Here is a 10,479-nt window from a genome sequence, read left to right on the forward strand (position 1 = left end):
GCAGCTGGAAAGTTCAAAGCCAGCCTCAGCAAAAATGAGGCACTAAGCAACTCAGAGAGACCCTGTTTCTAAGTAAAATACAAAAAAGGCTAGGGACGTGGCTCAGTGGTTAAGTGTCCCTGATTTCAATCCCCAGTACTGAAAAAAAAAAAAAAAAAAAAATGATAGTGTCTTGTTAAATTGCCAACACCGATCTTGAACTTGTGATCCTCTTGCTACAGCCATCCCAGTAGATGAGATTACAGGCATGCACCACTGCATCTGGCCAGTTCCATCTCTTTCTCTCAAATACCAATTTACTTCCTGTTCAATCACTCTGACCTCTCTGAGTTTTCCAAATCTTTCTTCAAATGCAGATTTTTCAATTGGTTCATGATGCTTTAGTTAGGATGAGACATACTAAATATTGTAGAAGGACTCTTGATATATCAGGTTTACGAATTCCCCCCTTGACACTTTCCTGGGATAGATTTTCAAATATACCTTTTTTCTTTCTAGAGATACCTTGAATTTGAGAAAAGACAACCAGGTGTCATACCAGGAAACACAACTCTTGAATCTCCACCTCCACCATCTACTGGCTGAGTGGTTTTTAATTCATTCATTAATTTCATTCATTCAACACATAGCTGTTGTACCTACTCTGTGCAGGTACTGTGCTAGGTACTGAGGATAGCAAAATAGACCCAGCCATAGAATTTATGTTCCAGTGGAAAGAGAATACCAATTAACAAAAGGAATAGGTAAAATATAGGTTATCTTAAATAGTGATAAACACTAAGGAGAAAAATAAGAAACAAAGAGGGATAGGGATTGTGGGTGCAGGGGTTACAACTTTCAATAGATTCAGGTGCAGAACATGGTAGTTGCACACCTGTAATCCCAGTGATTCTGGAGTCTGAGGCAGGAGAATTTGGAGTTCAAAGCTAGCTTTAGCAATTTAGCGAAGCACTAAACAACTCAGTGAGACCCTGTCTCTAAATAAAATACAAAAAAGACCAGGAATGTGACTCAGTGGTTGAGTATACCTGGGTTCAATCCCCAGTACCAAAAAAAAAAAAAAAAAAAAATCAATAGAGTTAATAACATTTTTCTTGACTAGGTAGGATATACTAGAAGGTGATAAGTCAAAATCGTAAAGATGGAAAAACAAAAAATACTAAAGATGCAAAGCAGTGAATTATGTGGATTTCTGGAAATAAGAGAGAATAGTGCAAAGACCCTGAAATGGTAAGTGGGCTTGAGAAAGCAAGGAAGTAGTGTGGCAGAAGGGAAGTGGTTAGGAGAGCAGAACAGAGTTCAGAAATGGGACAGCTTCCACCAAAGAGGAGGACATGAGGGGCTGGACAGAGAGCTGTGACTCAATTAATTCATTTCTAACAATTTTAACAGGGTCTTCTCAGGGTTGCTATGAGATTGAAATAAACAAATGTACATGGAAAGAGTCTGGTAAAGAGTAGGACCTCAGTAGAAATGTCTGAAAGTCTTTGAGACTGTTTTTCAAGTTGGGGAATTAAATTGTTTTTTCCTAATGATTTTCTTCCAGTGATTAGAGAGACGTTTCTCTTACGAAGTATCTTCATGGCAAAAAAAACAAAAGCGTGCGCCTAATGTCAATTAAGGTGTTAGACCACATACCAGTTTTTTGTTTGTTTTTGCTTTTGATCTAAGAGAGTCATGGATTACAAACCCATCCATCAATGGCTTAGAGAATACTGTCGGGAGACCCTCTTTTAAAGGAAGATGAGGTAAGAGAGGAACAGTGACCCTATGTCTCTGGGTAATGACAGACTGATTCAAGTCAATTCTGCAGAACATTCAGTCAATGCATAAATCTGATAGACTAAATTCTCTGTGATATATGCTGAATATCATGCCTAAGATTAGAGTTTCCAAATGATAGTATTGTCTAATCAAAAAGGTGTTTCTCTGCCAGTCTGTTTATTTTTTGAAAGGTCAAGATTTTAGTTAGTTAAAGATAAGGGATAGAGGCATCCTGACCCATCAGCAACCAATCAAGAGACATTCATCCAAGAACAAAGGTGAAAGAAAACCAATGGAGGAGCCACCTCCAATTCCAGAATCCAGACATGGAAACTGTTTTCATTTGCTTCCTCCCAGAAGCCCCTGCTTTCTGGCCTCTAGGACAGTCTTGCTGTTCTAGCAACAGATAGAAACCTAGGTGAATTGAATTAATTTTGCTATCTTGAATCCATCAATCACAGGTCTGTTAAATATTAATGTATTTAATATTACAAGAGGTCAAGATAACCTCAGGTTCTCTAAGAGGTATCTAGGTAACACAATTCAACTACATCACCAACTAGAACTAAACTAAACACACACAAATACACACAAAGATATAATGACAAAGGATTAGGCAATAAGATTACTTTATCCTATTTTTCAAAATACTGATTTTGAAATTTAAAAGGGGGGATTGCAGTAAATGTAAATTACCTATAGGTTTTGTGTAATTAATTTGTAGTTGAAGAGGAAAGGGACCAGAGGGAGGGAAGAAGGGAGAGAAAGGGAAAATATTGGAGAAAAATATTAACCTAATTATATTGTTGTATCATGTACATGTGTGAATATGTAACAACAAAGTCCACTGTTATGTATAATTATAACACACCAATAAAAATGTGGAAAAAAATTTTGTTAAAACTTCATATACAGAAACAAACTGGTGATGTATGCCTGCAATCCCAACTACTCAGAGGCTGAGGCAAGAGAACTACAAACTTCAAGAGCTGTCTGTGCTAGTTCGCAAGACCCTGTCTCAAAATAAAATTTTAAAAGAGGACTGAGAATGTAACTCAGTGATAGAACATTTGCCTAACATTCATAAGAACCTGTATTCAATCCCTAGTACCACAAAAAAATACATACATAAAATAAAAATTAAATAAAAATAAGTACTGGGGATGTAGCTCAGTACATCAATCTGTATTCAATCCCCAATACTAAAAAACAAAACAAAAGTGCACTAGACATGTACTACTTTTGTTATTAAGAAAAAATTGTCTGTTGGGCACAGTGGCACATGCCTGTAGTCCCAACAGCTGAGGAAGCTAAGGCAGGAGAATCGTGAGTTCAAAGCCAGGCTCAGCAACTTCGTGAGGCCCTAAGCAACTCAGTGAGACCCTGTCTCTACATAAAATATAAAAGAAGGGCTGTGGATGTGGCTCAGGGGTTAAGCGCCCCTGAGTTCAATCCCCGGTAACCAAAAAAAGAAAAAGAAAAAAAAATTGTCTGAATATTTATGTTAATTAAAATTCAGCTGCCTAATATTTCTAAAAATCAAATTTGCTTTCTAACTAGAAACAAATCAATTCATATATTGACTTTCTTTTCAGGAAATGGCTTGAGAAAAGCATATAGTCATGAAGGTTTGTGTCCCAATGATTTAATAATGTTACTCTGTACCAGGTACTGTTGGTCTTTGCATGTACTCATATATTGCCTCATCTAATCTGCACAATCCCATGAAGAAGATTCTGCTAAGAAGCCCATTTTAAAGTTGAGGAAACTGAGGAGCAGAGAGGGAAGTAAATTGCTCAAGTCCACAAAGTGGCATGAGGCACAACCCTGGGTGGTTCTAAAGCCTTTGAGAGGTGAGAGCATTGAGGCAGCCCAGGTCACCTCCTCATCTACTGCCTCCCACAACTGTGGCAAACCCCTGCTTCCCATACCTCTCCTCTCACTATTTGTAGCTGGCCTGATTTCAAGGAGAAAGAGAATTCCTTCAGCTTCTACATCTTTCCCTAGATCATCTCTTCTCCCTCTAAGGGAGGCACTTCTGTTCGATGTCAATTCTTCAAAGACGGAGGCCTTTATTCTCTCTCACCCCTCAAATCCATAGCATGTCTTCTTATTCACTCTTTCCTCTTGGGTTATGAAGAGGTTTGCCAGATATAACAACCCTAAATCCATTGCAATCTTTGGGACATATTTATACTAAAAAACTATTCATTATTTAACTGAAATTTAAATATAACCGAGTGCCCTGTACTTTAGGTGATCCTATCTTTGTAGATTCTTCCTTTCATCTTGAGAAAACATACCTACTCAATCTTAATTCCTCATCTCCTTCCAACCTCCAATTGCCCAACCAGGAGATACCTATCATGCCTACCACACCCATGCCTCCTCCCAAGGAAAACTGAATGACAATAAAATCACATCTGCTGTTGCCCAAACAGCCCTTGTTTGGGCCAGATCATGCCTCCACAGACTGAAGGCGACCTAAGAGATCGCTGCAACCACCAACTCTGAACTCTGAGCCTGTCTGCTAGTTTAGCCAAAGTCCAGTTGTCCCCAAAGCTACAATAGTGTAGATGCACTAGGAGACCTATGATCGTAGCAGCAGACCCAGTGCCCATCAGCCTTGATTACTCTCTGCAAATATCAAATGCAGCCTCTGCCTCACTGTGTCAGCACTTCTCCCGCTAATCTGACTCTTACAACCCCCAGAAAAGGAGACTTGCGGGGGCTGGGAGTGTACTCAGTGGTAGAGTGTTTGCATAGCATGCATGAAAGTCCTAGGTTTGATCTCCAGCACATGTCCCCCACCCCCACCACCAAAAGGAACCTGGTCCTGAGCTTGCTGCCATTTTCTGAGAGGTGAAGAGACTGGGGCATGGTAGATATTCCTGGAACTTGGGATTTGTCCCAATCACATAAATGTATTATACTATGTTTTCACATCTGTCTCTCCTAGACCACAAATTCTTTGAAAGCAAAAGTTATAACTTTTATGTTCAGATGTTGAGAATGAGTATAAGGTCTAGGCAGTTTACCCATGAATGAATGAATGAATGAATGAATGAATGAACCTACAGACCAAATGGCCTACAATAAGAGAAAATTAAGCAGGGCATGGTCATGCATGCCTATAATCCCAGGAACTCTGGAAGTTAAGGCAGGAAGATCAAAAGTTCCAGGCTAGCCTCAGCAATTTAGCCAGACCCATCTCGAAATGAAAAAATTAAAAAGTCTGAGGATGTAGCTCGGTGATAAAGTGCCACAGTATCAAAAAAAAGAAAAAGAAAAAGAAAAAGAAAATTAAACTGTGGTATCTCAGCTATCTGAAATACCAGATACTTATTCAAAATAAAAAGCATATCTCAATTTGTGGAAATAGGTAAATGAAACCAATTAAATTCAGAATATAAACACTGAGTAATTTGTTTTTATTTGTATTTTTATGTATTACTATGTTGAAATTTATGCACAGATCACAATAAAGCACAATCAAGACTGGCAGAAGTCAGGCACGGTGGCACACGCCTGTAATCCTAGCGGCTCAGGAGGCTGAGGCAGGAGGATCCAGAGTTCAAAGCCAGCCTCAGCAAAAGCATAGGAGGCACTTAGCAACCCAGTGAGTTCTTGTCTCTAAGTAAAATACAAAATAGGTCTGGGGATGTGGCTCAGTGGTTGAGTGTCCTGAGTTCAATCCCCAGTACAGAAAGGAAGGAAGGAAAGAAAAGAAAGAAAGAAAGAAAGTTAGTTCAAAGTCAGCCTCACTAACTTAGCTCACCTCCCTAAGCAACTTAATGAAACCCTGCTTCAAAATAAAAAGTCTGGCAAAAAACTTGGAGGCTAGTATTCAGTAAAGGGTTTTCTCTGGTTTCATTGTTGTTGGTGTTTTTTGTTTGTTTTGTTTTGTTTGCAGTATTGAGAATCGAACCTAGCTATTCTCTACCAGAGCTAGATCCCCAGCTTTTTAAATTTGGGACAGTAGATTGAGACAGACATTATTACCCTATATACATGTATGAAAAAAATTTTTTTAGATTTTTTTTTTAGTTGTTGATGAATTTTTATTTTAGTTATTTATATGCAGTGCTGAGAATCAAACCCAGGGTCTCACACATGATAGGCAAGTGCTCTACCACTGAATTACAACTATAACACTCCCTCCCAAATTTTTAAAAAATATTTATCACTGTCAAACAACAACAACAAAAAAAAAGAATGAAGAAGTAAATAAATAAAAGTTTTAAAAAAAAGGTTGGTACCAGGGATCAAACCCAAGGGTGCTTAACCACTGAGCCACATCCCCAGCCCTTTTATTTTTCATTTTGAGTCAGGGTCTCACTAAGTCACTTAGGGCTGAGGCTGGCCTCGAACTCACGATCCTCCTGCCTCCACCTCTGCACTTGCTGTGATTACAGGCGTGCACCACCATACTCAGGTAATAGAATGTTTTTCTATAAATTTTATCAATTTCAAAATAAATATTTCTTTATAGCCGAGAAGCAAGAAGGACCTCAGCCTCTAAATCACTGGAATAAATAAGTTCACAGGCTTCATAATTTGAGCTCCTAATAAAATTCATACAAGTTAAAATATTTTCCTTTCCAGAAAGCACTATGATGTGCTCCCATGTTCCTCATACTCTGTGACAGAAACAGTATCTATTCAACACAAATCGTAAGGAATATATAGCCATGACTTGGTTTATTTGACCAGTAAACACCAAAAGTATAGCTGGGTTTGGTGGTGCTACTCTGCAGGCTGAGGCAGGAGGATTACAAATTCTAGGCTAGTCTCAGCAATTTAGTAAAACCCTGTCTGGAAAGAAAAAAGAAAAGTCTGGGGATGTTGCTCAGTGGTTAAGCACCTCTAGGTTCAACCCCTGTTAACACCAACAACAAAGTATGTATTTTCATTCCACCATATAATTTCCATTAATTCCTTGCTTTGTGCATGTGTGTGTGTGTGTGTGTGTGTGTGTGTGCGCGCTAGTACCTGATACACACACTCTACCACTACCATATATCCCCAGCCCTATCTTTTTACCTCTTAAGTCTGAATGGGTTATTTTGTTTGTTTGTGGTTTGGGTTTTTTTGTTTTTATTTTTGGTTTTGGTACCAGGAATTGAACTCAGGAACACTTAACACTGAGTCACATCCTTAGCCCTTTTTATTTTTATTTTTTAGCATGAGACAGGGTCTCATTAAATTACTTAGGGCCTTGCTAAGTTGCTGAGGCTGGCTTTGAACTTGTCTTCCTCCGGCATCAGGCTTCTGAGCTGCTGGGACTACAGGCATGTGCCACCACACGAGCTTGTTTGGTTGGTTTTTGTTTTCTTTGTTTTTAGTACTGGGGATTGAACCCAGGGGTGCTCTACCCCTGACCCATATCCTGAGCCCATTTTATTTTTTATTTTGAGTCAGGGTCTCACTAATTTGCTGAGACAGTCCTTGAATTTGCAATTCTCCTACCTCAGCCTCCCAAGTCACTGGGATTACAGGTGTGGAACACTGTGTCTGGCTCAAACTGTGTTTAAGTTCTAACCTTGTTCCTGAAACAATAACCATAGATTCCTGTGACTCCCTAAACTACATTTGCATTATGATCCTCTCTTAAAACCCTTGGTGGTTCCTGGTTGCTCAATTCGGATTCCTTAGCCCTTTGAATTCCTGCAACAGAACTTTCCAGTCTGCCCTTCTAATCTTATCTTTCACTAATCTCTTTTTCTTTAACTGAATGCCTAATATAAATGCCTAAATCCCTACTTTATAAATTAATTCTTCAGGTCCTCCCTATCAGAGAGGGTTTTGGATCTCTTATCCAAATTTCCCTTTTATTTTTTTGCTTCTTTAGGTAAACAGAAGAAAAAAAATGACATTTATTCTAAGAAAAAAAAAAAATGACAAGATATCCATCCCTTGACTTCCTTCCCTCCTCCTTCCAGCTGCTCCTTAGCCCTCCAGGATTGAACCCTGGCTGGGGCTAGGTAGCAGGACAGCCCCTCTCAGATGAGGTCAGCAACGTTGAGGGACATCTCTTCGGTGAAGGTGTTATAGAAGATCTCCATGTTTCAAAGAGTTCTCTTCTTCTGTCACCATGTTAATAATCACACCCTTATGGCCAAAATGCCCACTTCGACAAATTCTGCAGATGTAGTTTTCCCTGTTGGTGGGAAGATCATAGTTGATGACTAAAGAAACCTGCTGCACATCAATGCCTCTGACCAGTAGGTCAGTGGTAATCAATACTCAGTTAGAACCAAACTGGAACTCCCTCATGATCACATCTCATTCCTTTTGGTCCATATCTCCATGCATGGCAGAGACAGTGAAGTCTTGGGCATGTGTCTTCTCAGTGAGTCAATCAACCTTCCTTTGGGTGTTGATGAAGATCACTGTCTGGGTAACGGTCAGGGTTTCATAAAAGTCACACAGTGTGTCCAGTTTCCATTCCTCTTGTTCCACGCTGATACAGACCTGGTGAATACCCTCCGGGGTCAACTCTTCCTTCTTGACAAGAATCGGAATCGGGTGCCTCATGAACTTGTTGATTGCCTCAAGCATATTGAAAGGCATTGTAGCTGACAACAAAACCACCTGGGTATTGCTATTGAGCTTCTGGAAAATGTCATAGATGGAGTCCTTGAATCTGTGACTTAACATTTCATCAGCTTCATCCAATACAAACATCTTAATGTATTTGGGAGACAGGTATCTCTGTGACCAGGGGTACCCACAATAATATGGGGAGCTTCGTTCTGCAAATGTTATACCTCAGTAGGCACATTGGTGCCCCCAATGAAAGTATGACACCCAGTTCTCACGTGGGTACCAATACCAAAGCCTGGGTGGCCTTTAGATCTAATTCAATTTACTAGAGATTTGATATGGCAAATGTGGCTGTTTTCCCAGTCCCAGACTAGGCTTGAGTGATCACATCATAACCCTTGATACAAAGAAGAATGGCTCACTGCTGATGGCAGAGGACTTCTCAAAACCATAGGCATAGATGTCACAGAGGAGGGCCTCTTGGGCCATTGTCTCTGGATCAGGAATCCTGACTCGCAGATGTGATACTTAGAAACTAGGCTGTTCTCGGCGGCAGGGGGATGGAAAGATAATGGAATGACACAAACATCAATACCCTATGTACAAGTATCAGTGTGTCCTTGGTTCCTTCTTTCCTTTTTTTCTTTCTTTCACCAGGGATTGAACCCATGGATGCTAAACCACTGAACCACATACTCAGCTCTTTTTATTTTATATTTTTGAGACAAGTTCTCCCTGAGTTGCTTAGGGTCTTGATAAATTGCTGAGGCTGGCTTTATATCACAGCCTCCTGAGCCATTGAGATTATAGGCATACGCCACCGAACCTGGCTAGAACATTTCTTCTTTGCACCTTTCTTTATTCCTTACTATTTTACTAATTCTGGCTTGCATTGTTAATATCCTTTATGTGTGTTCATTTGGTCTTCACAAGTAGACAATGTCATCACTGAAGGTAGAATGAATCAGCAAGCTGATCCTCACAAGATGGGTTAGGGTGTCACCAGATAGGTATACAAGTTCAATTACGCATACTCCTGTTAACTGAGTGGTACTTTATAATTTCCAGAAATAGCCAGATGTGGTGGTGCACACTTGTAATCCCAGAAGCTCAGGAAACTGAGGCAGGAGGATCACAAGTTCAAAGCCAGCCTCAGCAATTTAGCAAGGCCCTAAGTGACTTAGTGAGACCCTGTCTCAAAATTAAAATAAAAGGGCTGGGGATGTGGCTCAGTGCGTAAGCCCCTGGGTTCAATCCCTGATACCAAAAATAAGTTTTTTTTTTCCAGAAATAACAACACAGGGCTGGACATGGTGGCAATCCCAGAGGCTCAGGAGGCTGAGGCAGGAAGAGTGAGAGTTCAAAATCAGCCTCTGCAACTTAGTGAGTTCCTACTCAACTTATCAAGACCCTGTCTCTAGATCAAATATAAAATAGGGCCGGGGATGTGGCTCTCTGATTAAGTGCCCCTTGGTTCAATTCCCGGTACCCCCCCTCAAAAATGATAATAATAACAACATATTGATTGTAAGACTGAATCATGTTAACTAAATCCCAAGGATGATTTATAACCAGAACATACACTTCTATTTGAAAAAATTTTTTCAGAATGTCTTTATTTGGCAACACCAGTAGATATTTGTATAGGCTAGTATCCTGATGAAAACCAAATTACAGATAAAGAAGTTTTTAGCCAGGGCTGGTGTCGAACTCCTATAATCTCCACTACTTGAGAGTCTGGGCAGGAAGACTATAAATTCCAGGCCAACTTGGGCAATTTAGAACAATCTGTTTTAAAACAAAAATAACTGGAGGTACAACTCAGTTGATAGAGTACTTTCCTAGCTCTTCCAAGATCCTGGGTTCAATTCCAAGTATAGCAAAAAAGGAGAAGAAGAAGAAGGAAGAGGAGAAGGGGTAGGGGAAGGAGGACGTGGGGCCAAGGTTGTGTAGCTCAGTGGTAGAATACTTACTAGCAAGCACCAGGCCCTGGGTTTAATATCCTAGGAGGACAGGCTAGTTCACAGTAAGTAGCTATAAGAGGGGAAAAAAGAAATTGGCTTTGTAATTATCTGTTTCCTATTGCTACTATAACAAATTACTATTACCTTGGTGGTTAACAACAAATTGGTGTTGAATACCCATTTTAGACAAGATGGAGTGGCACAA

At 39.9% G+C, this 10,479-nt stretch overlaps 1 pseudogene; it reads right to left on the reverse strand.

Annotated features, from left to right (window-relative positions):
* Positions 1-7,766: 7,766 nt before the first annotated feature.
* Positions 7,767-9,342, reverse strand: LOC124962873 (eukaryotic initiation factor 4A-I-like; annotated as a pseudogene).
* Between the last annotated feature and the right edge of the window lie 1,137 nt (positions 9,343-10,479).

Source organism: Sciurus carolinensis, chromosome 13 (assembly GCF_902686445.1).
Source record: "Sciurus carolinensis chromosome 13, mSciCar1.2, whole genome shotgun sequence".
NCBI lineage: Eukaryota > Metazoa > Chordata > Mammalia > Rodentia > Sciuridae > Sciurus > Sciurus carolinensis.